We start from the raw sequence: 14,839 nt of genomic DNA, 5'->3' as shown, positions 1-14,839 counted from the left end.
ATTGTTGTTTAGGCCAGTGTGTTATGAGTGACGATGTTTCTTTCTGACTTGTTGCCAGTGTTTTGGTCCACCGAGCTTATTTTACAGTAAGACAGTGAGTTTTGGAGGTGAGATTGGCCAAGATACATGTTGGTTAATGCAGACTGTATGAAGGGTTTTTGAAAAAGTGGCATCAGTATTGCCCAATGCTTGTTAGCAATCAAAAAAACTGTAAGTGCAGAACTAGTTTCACAACGTAGATGTAAAAGTTATGCATTGCTGTTTGCAGACAGACAGACCAGTTTTTCAAACCTGAACCGACACAGTCCATTAGAGGCCTTATAGACTGTCACATGGATTGGATTTACGGTCCAGTGGCAGCAACACACAGTAAATATACAACACATGCACACTCATTTGCTTGGGAGACAATGTTGTAATGCAACCCGGAGTCATGGACACTTGGTATCACGACAACAGAGCGTGTGTCTGTAAGAAAGGCATCAGTCGCTCCTTAGTGTGTATTTGACCTCAGGTTAGTAGGATGTGGACTGATACAACACACACAAGTCATGCAAGTTCAAGATCTTTACAAGATTCTGTCTACCACACATTCCTACACTCTGTTTCCCATCTGTTTTGTGCTGTGTGTTACGGCAGGAATCGTGTCTTTTTTGTCATGGGTTAAAAAGGAGTGGCTGGTGTTGTGACGCAACAAAGACTTGCAAACAAGCTAAACACAAACATGCAAAGACTTATCGGGTTGGCAGGCAGTTGTGAGCCCCTGCCATAACACTGTGAAGTGTGTGTGTGTGTGTGTGTGTGTGTGTGTGTGTGTGTGTGTGTGTGTGTGTGTGTATATGTGTGTGTTGAACACCATATAAGGAAGCTGCTTGTGAAATACCAAAGTGAGCATCAGCCATGACTAACTCCACTGTTATGGTAATGGAGAGTTTTGGTATTGGAAGGTTATATAGCCTATTGGCCTATATTACATGTTAGATTACTATGATAAAAAACCTTTTTCAGCTGCTTCTGTATTAAAATGTGAGTTGACACATTTCAGTCTTCACATGTCCTGCCTTCTTTCAAGTATTTCTGTTGATGCTCCCATCCAGCCCAGCTCTTTTTTCCCCGCGGGGATGTTTCTGACCTTGACCAGCCGTGTTTATCAACCTCTGCCGGACATAAAGGACCGCAGGGCAAACTCTTTATCCTCACAAGTTTCCAAGAAAATAAACCAAGCGCCCTAGGGGCCTCTGTCCCCCGAGGAGTCCAAAAACGCAACCCCCGAGGCTGCCCGGCCGGCGAGCAGCTGTCTCTCCGCGGACATGACCTCATCCCGGGGTCCGGTTACCGGAACGGCGGGGCGGCCGCTGAAAAGACCTGTCCCGGAGCAAGTCTGCTGCCGCGTCCATGTGCTGTCCGAAACGTCGGAATTGTGAGCTCAACGCACAAGTAAGACAACAAGTATAGGCTACTGTTTCCCATAATACCACGTACCTACAGGTGACAGTGTAGGAGGCAGAAAGAGACATGACATCACTGTCAAGGACATGTGGCAAAAGGGATTTATTAGTTCAGTTGTAGGATAGTAGTGCTGAAATGATTCATTGAACAGAAATTAATTAATTGTCAACGATTCTAATAGGCTAATTGCTTTATCAAGTAATTTAAGAAGCAAAAAATGCCAAACCTTTGCCAGATCCAGCTTCTTAAATGTGGGGATTTGCTGCTTTTTTGTGTTTTATAGCCTATGACTGTAAATTCAATAGGCATATAGGCTATATTTGCGTTTCTGAAAAGAAAAAGAATTTGAGGATGTCACCTTGGGCTCTGAGAAAATGTGATGGACATGTTTTATTATTTTATAACAACATTGTTTTTATCAATAACAAAAATGTAGTTTCAGCCCTAATTTTAAAAGAAGAATGTGGGTAACTTTTCTTTTTAACATTGTAGGTTAATTATCACCACCAGTTTCTCTGAATGACTGCAATTAACACAACCAACTTAAACACGTCCTTTGTTACAGACGTCTTTATTCTGAAATTGATTTTTTAACGATTTCAATCGAATCGTAAAAGGCTTTTATAAAATCTGACTTTAGGGGGTGCCCTTGAAGGCAACACAGACTATTTCACTAACCCAAACCACTGCGACCACTGCTTCTTGGTAATAACATTTGAATTACTGTGTGATAAAACATGTGTCTAATTGTAGCTATGTTCTTATTATAGGGCTAAAAGCGAGCACCATAATGACAGGATCTGGATAGATAAACAAACTAACAGCATCTGAATGGTGACTTAACAGCCGGTTCCTTCTTTCAGGTTACTACTACTCTACTACTCACCCTAATTTTGTGGTTTTCTACTGACACATTCACCTCTCTGTGAAAACACTCCCCGCCCCCCATTCTACATATTTGCAGGATTAATACAGACTATAGGCTACACTGTGCCTTTTCTATGTCATGTAAAAGTCGCAGTTTCATGCCACGTGTGAGGATCTGCTGCCGCTTCATGCCGCCAGTTTACACACACACACACACACACACACACACACACACACACACACACACACACACACACACACACACACACAGTAGCAACATAGTTAAAATATATACGGGGAAAATCATTTACTTACTTCAGTTGTGCGTCTTCTCAGAGAGAAATTAAAATGTTTCTTTTTTTGTTGCTCACTGAGTGAAAAAATAAGGATTAAAACTCTGTTCTCACAGCTGATTGTTCTTGCTGATTGGTGGTAGTAAACCCCTGAACCTTTCCTCTCTCCGCTTCAATTGTTTCTTGTGGAGGTAACGTGCATGGGAGACTCCACACTTCTTTTCTTTCTCTGGTTTCATACAGACTCCCCCTCTTCTACTAATTTGACTTCTAATTCCCTCCCTCTTTCTATGGGAGGAGAGAAGTCATTTACCACTTCACACACAATGTGTTCTATGAATGTCCTTCATAGAGCCTGCAGCTAAACGATTCAAATGCAAAACACATGAATTAAAATGAGCTATTCATCAAATAATTAATCATTATTAAACAAATAGGCAATATAATAAGTATTCAGATCTTTTGTGTGAGTAGCAAGTTTAGAAACAAGTAAAAGTCCTGCGTTTAAAATCTTACTTATGTAAGTACAAAAGTAGCATCACAATATACTTAAAGTAAAGTACCAAAAGTAAATGTAGCTAAGACCCATTTCAGAATAAAAGCCTACATATTATTAGGGGTCCAAGCCCGAGGGGGCATGGGAACTGCGTTGCTCCAGCGGGGCTGTGGAACCCTATTGTTTTCGCTAAGATTTTTATTCTTCTGGTATAAAAGTCATACTGCAGCCTACACCGTACAAGTTACGCAGGTGAAACTTTCAGGGGGGGTACAGACGGTGGGACTCTACTCAGATTCTAACTCCCAAACCGTACATTGCACATTAAAAATACACATATCCACGCGTTCCCTGGATCCAACTGAATCTCCTGATATAGGCCACGGCCATTTCCGCCTGACGTTTATGCGTGAAAAATTGTGATTTATCAAAAACTACTACTTTGCCGAACTCCTCATAGACCATGCGACCGATCTGCACGAAACTTGGCAAGTAGCATTACCAGACTGACCTGACAAAAAGTTATGAAAATCATTTTTATAGGATACTAATTGCGCAAATTACATACGAACAAATTTGTGTAGCTAACTATGAAAACACCAACTTTGCCATATCTGGACCAAAATTAATGCTATCAACATGAAACTTTAGATTGTTTAGTTTGCCATGACCCTCTGGAGGTCCCCCACACATTTTATGAAAATTGGCCACTGGGGGGCGCTACAAGTACAACAAGTTTATAGCTCATGAATGGCTCATTTGATTTTTACGAAATCCTGAGGCCACCCCTACAGTGGGGTACTGATTGGTAAAAGTGGGCCTATGGGACCCACATTTGGATTCACCACTTACACTAATGTGAGCAACTTTAAATTTACAGGGTAGATGTACAATAGGTCATGGACCTCACCTACCAAAAATTACACATGTGGACCACTATAATGTTTTTTTGCCTTTAACTCCCACATTACACATCGCACATTAGAAAACCTTACATCCACGTGTTCCTTGAATTAAGCTGAATCACATAATTTAGGCCTCGCCCATTTCCGCTAAGAATTTTTGCAATATTGCGCAATGTGCAAAGCCAACTTTTTCAAACTTGTCCTAGGCCGTGCGACTGATCTGCACAAAACCTGGTAGGTAGCACCTCCAGATGGACCTGACTAAAAGTCATGGAAACAATTGTGCTAGATTAAAGTATGCACATTTGACGACCAAACAAATTTACCTAGCTAGCTACCAAACACAAACTTTATCATATCTCGGCCAAATTAAATGCTATCAGCTTAAAATCTGCTTATGTTTTTTGGCCAATTACTCAATGCATTTAAATGGTACATTTGCAATTGCAATATCTCTGCCACAGTAAATGCTATCAACATGAAACTTGTGATGCTTGTTCAGCATGCCGCTTCGAGGCCTTGTACCAAATTTGGTAAAGATTAGGGGGCGCTATAGTCAACGTAGACCAGTTTTGGCCCTTTTACTCCTTCCGAGGTCGAGCACGTCATATACGACGCCAAACGGCACTTCTGATTCATAACTTAATAACTTTATAATTATAACTAGTAAAAACAAACGGTCTTTTGGAGCTAAAAGCTAACAGTTGCACTGTTATGCTGATATCTTTGTTGTCTTCCTGGCCCTTACAGAAGGTTTTGTATCCAGCATAGAAGTCCAGAATTTTCGGGGGCTTTGTGCAAACTGCAACTGTTACATCCGAGATTGATACACTGTATGTAAGAAATGTAAATAGTTTGGCCTTTATATGAGTTATAATGTTCATTATGTTTATTTTTGCACTGGATGACTCCAAATATATAGAACTGTTTTAGACAACACAAATGCTTGTGTGGCATTGCTGTGTGTGTGATATTAATAAATATGACATTATTATTTTGAGAATTGTCATAAGTGAATGTCATGAGGACAAAAGCGTCGGGACTTTTTTTGAAAAAATGTAGATATTTTGTCCACTGTATAAGTTACAATGTTTATTTTTTCACTGTTTGACTCCTAATACAAATGAAAACTGACAGGAGATTGGCTTAGCTTTTATTGTTGTGTGTGTGAAATCAATATATATCTTTGAGATTCATGTTCCGTTTTATTTATTTATTTGTCTTTATGGTCCTACAACCTTTTAACATTCAAGTGACCTCACTGCCATCCATCCATCCATCTTCGTCCGCTTATCCGGTATCGGGTCACAGGGGGAGCAGCGCCTCACTGCAGCACAAATATTCTAATAGCCCAGTTTTTCTGGATGCGCTGGGAAACAGGGACCCAGTGGAGGTTCTGAAGGACGGGAGTGATGTGATCACGGGAACGGGTGTGGGTGAGGAGACAGGCAGCAGAGTTCTGGATGTATTGGAGTTTATTTAAGGCTTTTGCAGGTGAACCATAGAGGTTGCTGTTGCAGTAGTCAATTCTGGAAGTGATGAAGGCGTGAATCAAAGTTTCGGCAGCAAAGAAGATGAGCGATGGGCGGAGACGGGCAATGTTTTTGGGGTGAAAGAAGGCAGTTCTGGTTATTTGGTTGATGTGGTTTTCAAAAGTGAGGTTGCTGTTGAAGATGACTCCCAGGTTACGGATGTGTGGGGATGGAGACAGGTTGGAGTTGTTGACAGTGAGACAGAAGTTATGGGTGTTCTTTGTGAGGGATATCGGGCCGATGAGCATCAAGTCGGATTTATTGTAATTGAGTTGGAGGAAGTTGGTTTGCATCCAGGTTTGAATATCGGTGAGGCAGTTGGTCAGGGTGGAGGATATAGCTGTGGTCATGGATTTGGTAGAGATGTAGATCTGGACTTTGTCGGCATAGCAGTGGAAGTGAAGACCATGTCTGCGTATATTTCCGAGTGGCAGGATGTAAAGGATGAAAAGGAGAGGACCAAGCACCGAACCTTGGGGGACACCTTGTGACAGAGGAGCAATGGAGGAGGTGCAGTTGTTGATGTGTGTGAACTGTTGTCTGTTGGTGAGATAGGAACGGAGCCAGGAGAGTTGTTGGCCACTGATGTTGGAGTAGGTTTTCAGTCGGGACAGGAGGATGGAGTGGTTGATGGTGTTGAAGGCTGCAGTAAGGTCAAGCATGATAAGAATGGTGAGGTGGCCAGAGTCAGAGGAGAGGAGGAGGTCATTGGTGACTTTGAGGAGGGCTGTTTCAGTGCTGTGTTGTGAGCGGAATCCAGATTGAAATGGTTCAAACATGTTATTGGTGGAGAGGTGGGTTTCTATTTGGGCAGCGACAACACATTCCAGGATTTTTGATAGGAAGGGGAGGTTGGATATGGGTCGGAAGTTGGACATGGTGTCCGAGTTTAGACCAGGTTTCTTGAGGATGGGGGTGACTGATGCAAGCTTGAGTGTTGTGGGGACTGATCCAGAACAGAGAGAGGAATTGATGATTGTAGTGATGAGCGGCGCAATGAATGGACACCTTCTCTAAAACAAAAAAATCTGCATCAGTACCACAGTTAAACAAACAGCATTAATGTGTCTCTACTACAGTGGTGAAATGTAACTAAGGCCACGTCCACACATACCAAAACGATCTTTTTTTCCCCCGTCTTCCCTGGCATCGTTTCAAGAATAGTTGCGTCCAAACGGATCCATTTGTAAATGACTCAACACGCTACTTCATATTCCAGGCCTATAATTTTTTGTCTAGTAATTTGAATGTTGCATTTGAAAGGGGAGGCAAAGAAAATACACACTGCTGGGTGTTACAATTTTTTAAGTGGCTTTTTTGAATGCCTTTTAAAATGTCAATGATGTCATACACATATAGGGCCAGAGATACTGCTTTACGGCAAGCTCTGAGTCACTTCCTTTTTTTCTCTCGAGGCAACGACAACACAGCTGATAGGTTAGACTCTCCCTGTTAATACACGTGCTAGAAAGAGCCACGCCGAAATATTCACTCTGACATTCTGGTTCTGCTTCAGATGCCGTCAAGCGGGATCTCTGATCGTAATCAGTCCTTCACTGACCAACCAGCATTCATTAGCAGAATGCTAGCGTGTTATGGGCAACAACGACTCAACCTGTAAGAAATCAAAAGGACATAAGTACTTGTTCATTCAACTTTCAACCTATAATCCATGTTGAACGTGCAAAAACTATAATCAAATCTGAGATTTATCAATGACACCAGGCAAAAAAAAGACAAATTTAGCCGTCTAGCGCCATAGAGCCCCATTCATTTTGCACTCGCCTGCGATCACTCCCAATGGAACTCTGGTAGAAATGCAACCAAATTTGGTACAATGGGGCTGAATAGGGAGTGAAAAGGCTTTCCGTAGACGGGCTTTGGCTTGTGCACTATATACAAACAGACAGTAGAAGAAGAAACCAAACAGCCCTGTAACCCTAATAGGCTCAATATCTTCTCCAGCAGGAACACAAGCATGTAGTCCGCCATTGTTGTTGTTATGAGACGTCGTCGCGGGATAAGAGGTTGAAGGCTAGAGGTCGAGGGGTGTGGCGATGACATCATCGACACGCAAGTATGCTGCTTCGCCGTCCAAACGAAGTTGCAAGGGTGGTGTTTTCGAATTTTTTCACCCTGGGACCAGGTTTAAAAAATGTGCGTCTTCAGGCCGTGCGTTTCCAGGTTTCGTTTGGACGATTAGCCAAAACGATGCAAAACATGTGCGTTTACATCAAAAAGCGTTTCTGTGTGGATGGCTCCTAAGTACATTTACTCAAATACTGTTCCAGGTACAAATTTGAGATACTTTACTTGAGTATTTTCTTTTAATGCCACTTACTTCTTACTCCACTACTTTTCAGAGGGAAATATTGTACTTTTTACTCTACATTAATCTGACAGTTTAAGTTACTAGTTACTTTACATATTAAGATTTCTGCACATATTTAGTGTATAAAATACAATGTTTTATGATAAATTAAACTACCCAACAATATACAGGCCCACAAGTACAGCTGAAATGATCAGCCAATTACAGTTTCTAAAATGGGAAGATATTTCTTTTACTTTTAATACTTTAATTACATTTTCCTGATGATACTTACACACTTTTAATTAAAGTGCTCATATTATGCTCATTTTCAGGTTCACAATTGTATTTAGAGGTTGTACCAGAATAGGTTTATGTGGTTTGACTTTCAGAAAACATCATATATTTGTTGTATTGCACATTGCTGCAGCTCCTCTTTTCACCCTGTGTGTTGAGCTCTCTGTTTTAGCTACAGAGTGAGGCATCTCACTTCTGTACCATCTTATTTGGGAGTCGCACATGCACAGTAAGTACTGCTAGCTAGTCTGAAGGAGTGCCATGCTAGCAGCTAGGCAAGCATTATAACATGTGTACAATAGAACTGTTTGGAGCAGTTTGTGAACAGTGTTTTCTCTGGAAGATGGTAAGTCCCTTTGGGGTGGACTTTGGGCTTTTTCACTTTATAAACCTATAACTTGCACAAAAAAGGTATATAAAAAAGATATATAACACAATAAAGGAAAAGGGAAAAGCCAAAAAGCTTAATATGAGCACTTTAAGTAACATATTCAATGCAGGACTTTTACTTTAAAAAAAGTATTTTTACATTGTGGTATTAGTACTTTTACTCTCTATACTCTACTATGAAATTTGAATCAATGAATCAGCCAGGTTACAGTAATAACACAAAACAAAGAGCAGATTTGCAACAGATTTTTGTTATCTTATATACTTGCAAAAACTCGTAAATGAATGTACAAATTATATGAATGTATATAATTATATTTACTGTGAAACCTATATTGTGGCCTTCAGCAGGCGGTTTTCAGCAGAAATACTTCACTCAAAACTTAAAGTTAAAACTTAAAATTTAAAGCGCTTGGAGTTTTATTATAAACAAACAAAGTTTCTGTTTACATTCACTGTTAATCAACAAAGCTAATTGTTTGTTTCCTTGAGGCCTTACAAACTCGTTTTCATTTCCTCCCTCATTTAACTTTTGCAAAAAAGATTTTTTGGACAACATCAATCAACATTGTTTACATCCATGTCTACTTGCTAGTGTCTTTCTCATATGTTTGTTGGGACGTTGTTGCATTTCTTGGCTCATCCACGACACCTGTTGATCAGAGGAAGTGTGCAACAGGCGCAGCCAGCCTTTCGCTCAACCAGTTTCCTCCTTTAAATCTCTTTCAAAAACTTAATTCAACAAATTTGCTTTCAAGTGAGTCTTTATACTTTATACTTTATACTATATGTTTTACTTTTTTATGTTGTCATTTTTTGTATTATACATTTTACTTTTACCTGATTATTTTATCTTTTTAACTTTGTTTTGCTATATAAAAAGTATATCATTATAAACCATTGGCAGGAATGTGTATTTGCTTCACATGCGTCCTCATGCGTATGCACGAAAACAATTAAATGGGTTCCAATCATAAAAACATTGCTCCATCGTGCTACTAGTGGTCAGAAGCTGTGCATGGTACCTCTTTAGCAGTGTGTAGGATTTAGTGGCATCTTGTGGTGGGGTTGCATATTGCAACCAACTGAATACCCCTTCCCTCACCCCTCCCTTTCCAAGCGTGTAACCTACTGTGGATCAGGTAACGGAAAAACGTGAAAGGCCCTCTCTAGAGCCATTGTTTGGTTTGTCTGTTCTGGGCTACTGTAGAAACATGGCGGTGCAAAATTGCAGGCTTCCTGGAAGAGGACCTGCTCCCTATACTGTATGTAGACATAAAGGCTTCATTTTAAGCTAACAAAAATACAATGATTCTTAGTTTCAGGTGATTATACACTAATGAAAACATAATTATAAATAATATTATCCATTTCTGCCAATAGATCCCTCTAAATCCTATATACTGGTCCTTTAAGATTTCCTTGGGGAGACACACTTACTGTGTGTTCAGACAGAACGTGAAGTGAATTTTAGAAGCGTCACGATTGCATACAATGATAATGGAAAGACGTCTTTTATATACAGTAGAGCTTTGTCACATGTCAGAAGCCTTTTGTTTGAATGGGAAAGCCGGCGATGAAATCTGGTGACTTGCATTGCAATTAGATTCTCTGATTTATTAGGGCATATACAGGGTCTCTGGCCTTCAAGATACCTAATTCACACAAACACAGTGGTGCAGCTCTTTAAAGACACAAATAATGGAGGCCATTGGTAATAAAGCACAACATAGCTTGAAAATTATATTTTTTAAAGGGAAGCTACAGTGAAGAGAAGATCTTGACTTTCCTGAATGAACAAAACTTTCATCTTCCATCTTTATTACTTTCTTGGATTGACAGGCAAGCTCTAGTAATTCTCTAGTAATTCTGGTTTCCATCTAAAAGCATTAAGTCCTGCTTATTCATTTACTCCAATGGTGCTCCTGCCAAAAAGGAAAATCTGCACCCTGCTGGGCTCTACAGGGAAGTGTCCAGTTTTCAATTTCAAACATACAGAAAATTGCCATAGTAGGTTCCTGACAGCCACAGATTTACAGTTGGTCACGAAACATTTGTTCCAGCTGCAGGGGCAACTCGGTAACTAGGAACTGTGGGCCCCAATTTCTTAATAAAATAATCCCTTTGGAATTTGTGTGAGCTCTCTCCAGCTGTGGACACCTGGAAATATCACCTTTAACCCTACCTGCAAACTGCAATGTCTATGTGAGCAAATACAAAGTCAGGTCAATTTATACTCAGTTTGACAATGTTGTTCTCTACTTACCTCACAGCAGGGAATCCTGATAGAAATATGAGCGATTACACACAGAGTGGACACGATGCAGAAACAACTCCACCGTATTACATAATACAATAGCTTCAGCGGTCTACATTCCATCACAGGTGAGTACGGAGGCTGCCCTGTCAGATCTTTGCTAAAACCTGAACTGCTCACAGACTGGTAATCCTAATGCTGAAAGTGGAAATTCTACTAATTCCAGGAGGGAGCCAAAAAACATGAGGCTAAGAACTATGACAGATTACAAGCCCACCCCCTCCTCCATGTATTGAAGCAAGTGAGCTAAACACATTTTATCCTCGCTTTAAGGCCATCTGAAGCCAACAAGCAAAAACAGCTGAAGCAGAGGTTAATGGATGAGTGGTTGCACAATGATATTCAACCTGCCACTGGCTCAGTCTGTCATACTCACGTGCATATGCTTCTTCTGATGTGCATCTTTATGTCAATTTAGGACTTATACTGTGCTTAACTGACAGGACTCTCAGCTTGACACACTCAGCACTGATGGTTGCAGGTTTTTTCACACAGGTTCCTCAGCTTTTACCCAAATATATCCATACAGGCAGCAGTAAACCCAAAATCCAGGTTTCAAAAGATCACATCAGTCTATGTTTTTCTATAGTCTGTGGTCAGAAACATTGTTGATTCAAGTACTACAGTAATATTGGAGGCCTTACTGTGATGTCACATCATATAGTAAAGATATTGTTTTCCCCTTTAGGTTGTAAGTGCCAGAACTGATTTCTTCACACTGTGTGTGTCATGCCTTCGTTTATATAATTACATATTTTATGTATATTTAAACATCTCTATTTGATTATTGAACACATCAACAACTTATATAAGTACAAGTTTAACAGAGTATCAAAAATCTAAATAAATCAAAATTTATTGAAAATCCATTAATAACAAGAAGTGATGACTGTATAGACTTTTTTAGGTGTATAGTTTTTGTTTAGATTATTTTTATTCATTTGTTTTTCTATACTGGAGTCAGTCATAATTTTTCATCCTACTCAGAGAAAAAAACCTTATATTTTGGACTCCAGATAAAGGGCGCCACCTGCTGGACAGGCAGCAGTACCACAACAACAACAACAACAACCACCACAGAGAAGAATAACAGCGTGTTAACCATGCACACAGTCACAGAAGAGCCTAAAGACTACATGGATCCAAATGCAACTTTTATTTTCAGGTCAGCGCAGCTTCAGCACAGATCCTAAAGGAGATTCAAAGTAGCAGTTTGAATGATGTGTGTAATTAATTAGTTAATAGTTGACACATTCAGACCAAACATGGAAATCAGTCAGTTGCAAAATGTATTAATGAAGCTTCTCCATACTGACATATGTCATTAACTTACTCATTGACAAATGTTTATCTCAAATAGTTATAGTAACCAAATGCTGTATAATGTGGCCGTCAGTGCACTCTACACATATACATCAAAGTGGGGTATCAAAGTCACAAATTTCCTTTTTTTTTTAAAGATTATTTTTTTGGGGCTTTTCCCTTTATTGACATTAGATAGAGCAGAAAGAGATGGGGGATGACACACAGCAAAGGGCAACAGGTTGGATTCAAACCCTGCACCGCTGTAGGACTCAGCCAACATGGGGAAAACGCTCTTACTGGGTGAGCTAGAGGCCACCCGAAAGCTACATATTTCTGCCACAGACTGGTAGTCTGCATGAGACAGCAAACTTTTGACAAACAATACTGAGTCCGCTGAGTTCAGTGAGGGCATCTGACTTCCATGGATGACTCTCAATAGAGTTAGATCGTCTGCACAGAGAGTGTTTTGACTGATTCATAGATGGATTTAAATGTTTGTGTGACTGTGACAGACTCAGATTTGTCCATTTCAGCTGTCAAAGACTTCTAATTCTTCACTTTTAGAAAATAGAAAACATCATCTATATTTGTTGAATACCCTGCACAGTCTATAAGCAACTGACATTTAATTCGTCAAGTATTGCAAATGAATACTCGAATACTTTACAAACAAATAAATAAATAAGAAACTGCTTTGCATAAATATTTTGAGTTATGGTAGCACAGTTACACTAGGGGTTTTTCATTGCGTGTGTGCAAGAAAAAGAAGTGTATTAGAAAAATGTGCATCTGAAACCCAAATAAAACAGCTGTGAGATATCAAGAAAGTTATATCTATGCCAAAACGTAATCAGTTCTACACATCATAATCAATGCCCTACATTTCAACCATTTGAAGTGTCATTCATATTGTGCTCTGACTTTCTAACCAGAATGTCTTTAAAGGCAAGATATGTGAGTTACATCAACTTGTTTTTAGACTGTGTATTTCCTTCAATCTACAGGCTGTTATGTTCCTCTGAAACACTGCAAAATGCCTTTTTTCTTTTGCGGTAAATTTTACAATAACCTATTTTGCTAACTCAAAACAACTCAGTTATAAAAGTTAACCTTTGCAGCCAAACACTTTCTCACGCTTTCTCACAGTGAGCATTCCTCTCACTCTGAGAGTCAGAACTGATTCACCCGAAGAGACATTTGTGGTGTGATAGCATGATGTGCTTGTTTTAGTTTCAGTGAGTATGACAGGCATTTTCACAGCAGACATATTGACTTGTCATAGCAGGAAAAGCACAGGTGGAACATATGTCATTAACAATGAGTCCATCAAGTGTAAGCCACGACCGTGAGCCAGCACGCACGGCCCTGAAACTGCCTCACCTAAATGGAATGCAGTTGTTTTTTAAATTATCAACTTGGGGTGGATGGTAGCGATGGGAAAGATTCTCATGTTAAGTGACTTAAAAAAAAAAAAAGAATGTTCACGTCATCTAAATGGTTGTGTGATTACAGAGAATTTAGCGCTATTAAATTTGGGTTTAATTTCATTGAACAACGGTCTGTGGCTGATGTGAGGTGTCCATATATTTTTAGTTTTCTGGCAATTAGTAAGCTTTAATTAAAATCTTGGTTTCATTACAACTTGGAAGTTAACGTGAATGAAGTCGGAAGCTTGTAATTATGATTACTTCAATATGACTGTCATGGACCAAGCAGTGAAGGAACACAGGAACACAGGTTTAAAGTAAAAAACGTTGGGTTTATTTTCCCCAAAACAAAGATTCAACAAGCAAATAAAGTAAAGAGTTTTAGGGCCCTTGAAAAAAGGTCAACAAAACATATCTGTACTGAAAAATAATGCTAACAAAATCAATATGTTAATTCAATTAACAGACCTCTCAAATGAGAAGTGACAAACACTTATATACAAACTGACCAATGAAACACAGAGGGGAGGACAACATTGGACAATAACTAAAACTTGCAGGAAGAAACCCTGATCCCCCCCTGCTGTCAGATCTTTTGGAATGGTCCAAGGCTGGGGCCTCTGCATAAAATCAGGCTCCACCCTCTGCCCAATCTTTTGTTCACCAAGAAGAGAACTGCAGCCAGGTAGCTGAAAGACAAAGAGAAATGAATTAATATAAAATGAAGCTAAATAGCAACATGACAAACAATGTAAACTGTGTGGTAGAAACGGTCTATGTGCTAATAAAGTAATTACCAAACAAACTAATGTCTTTTATTTACCATAATGTGACTGCAACTTAAAATAACTGAACATGTGATGATGTGGGTGGGTGTGTGCAACCCACACCACAATGACATGCAAAAATGTTCTTAGTAACACCTGTCAAAATGTCTGCTATGAAAAAGGCCCATTACCTCAGGAGTAGCTGTGGAAGTTTTTTTTATTATAGCTCCTTAACTGACTGCAAATGCTTTTGCCTTTCTAAAGAAAAAACATCAGTCCTATTAACAAGGAACAGAAATAACTGACTTAAAGGAGAATTCCGGCCAATTTTGACCCGAATCTTGATGGCTAGGTGTTTCCGAGTAGGCTACTGTCAAAAGGAAAAAAAACGACCATAATCAGTGCTAGCATGCCCCCACAACTGGCATTTTAGCTAACTGGGAGCTCTGGTCATTAGCTGCAGCAAGTCCAGTTTGCTAGCAC

The 14,839-nt window shown here is 39.7% G+C and overlaps 1 protein-coding gene and 1 long non-coding RNA gene across 4 annotated transcripts in view; one reads left to right on the top strand and one right to left on the bottom strand.

Moving 5' to 3' along the window:
• slc43a1a (solute carrier family 43 member 1a) overlaps positions 1-2,853 on the bottom strand; it is a 28,943-nt gene extending 26,090 nt beyond the window's left edge. For 2 of the 3 annotated variants that reach the window (XM_078260563.1, XM_078260565.1), the window contains exon 1: positions 2,632-2,853. The gene's annotated coding sequence lies outside the window, so the exon portion shown is untranslated. Of the gene's footprint in view, positions 1-999; positions 1,087-2,631 lie in introns of those variants that run through there. The other variant, XM_078260564.1, reaches the window with a different exon arrangement.
• Positions 1,346-14,364, top strand: LOC144524369 (uncharacterized). The gene is made up of 3 exons (XR_013502600.1): positions 1,346-1,437; positions 10,814-10,925; positions 11,874-14,364. It is a non-coding gene; the product is annotated as an uncharacterized LOC144524369 (long non-coding RNA).
• The last annotated feature ends 475 nt before the right edge of the window (positions 14,365-14,839 follow it).

Source organism: Sander vitreus, chromosome 10 (assembly GCF_031162955.1).
Source record: "Sander vitreus isolate 19-12246 chromosome 10, sanVit1, whole genome shotgun sequence".
NCBI lineage: Eukaryota > Metazoa > Chordata > Actinopteri > Perciformes > Percidae > Sander > Sander vitreus.
This window is presented reverse-complemented; position numbering and strand designations above follow the sequence as displayed.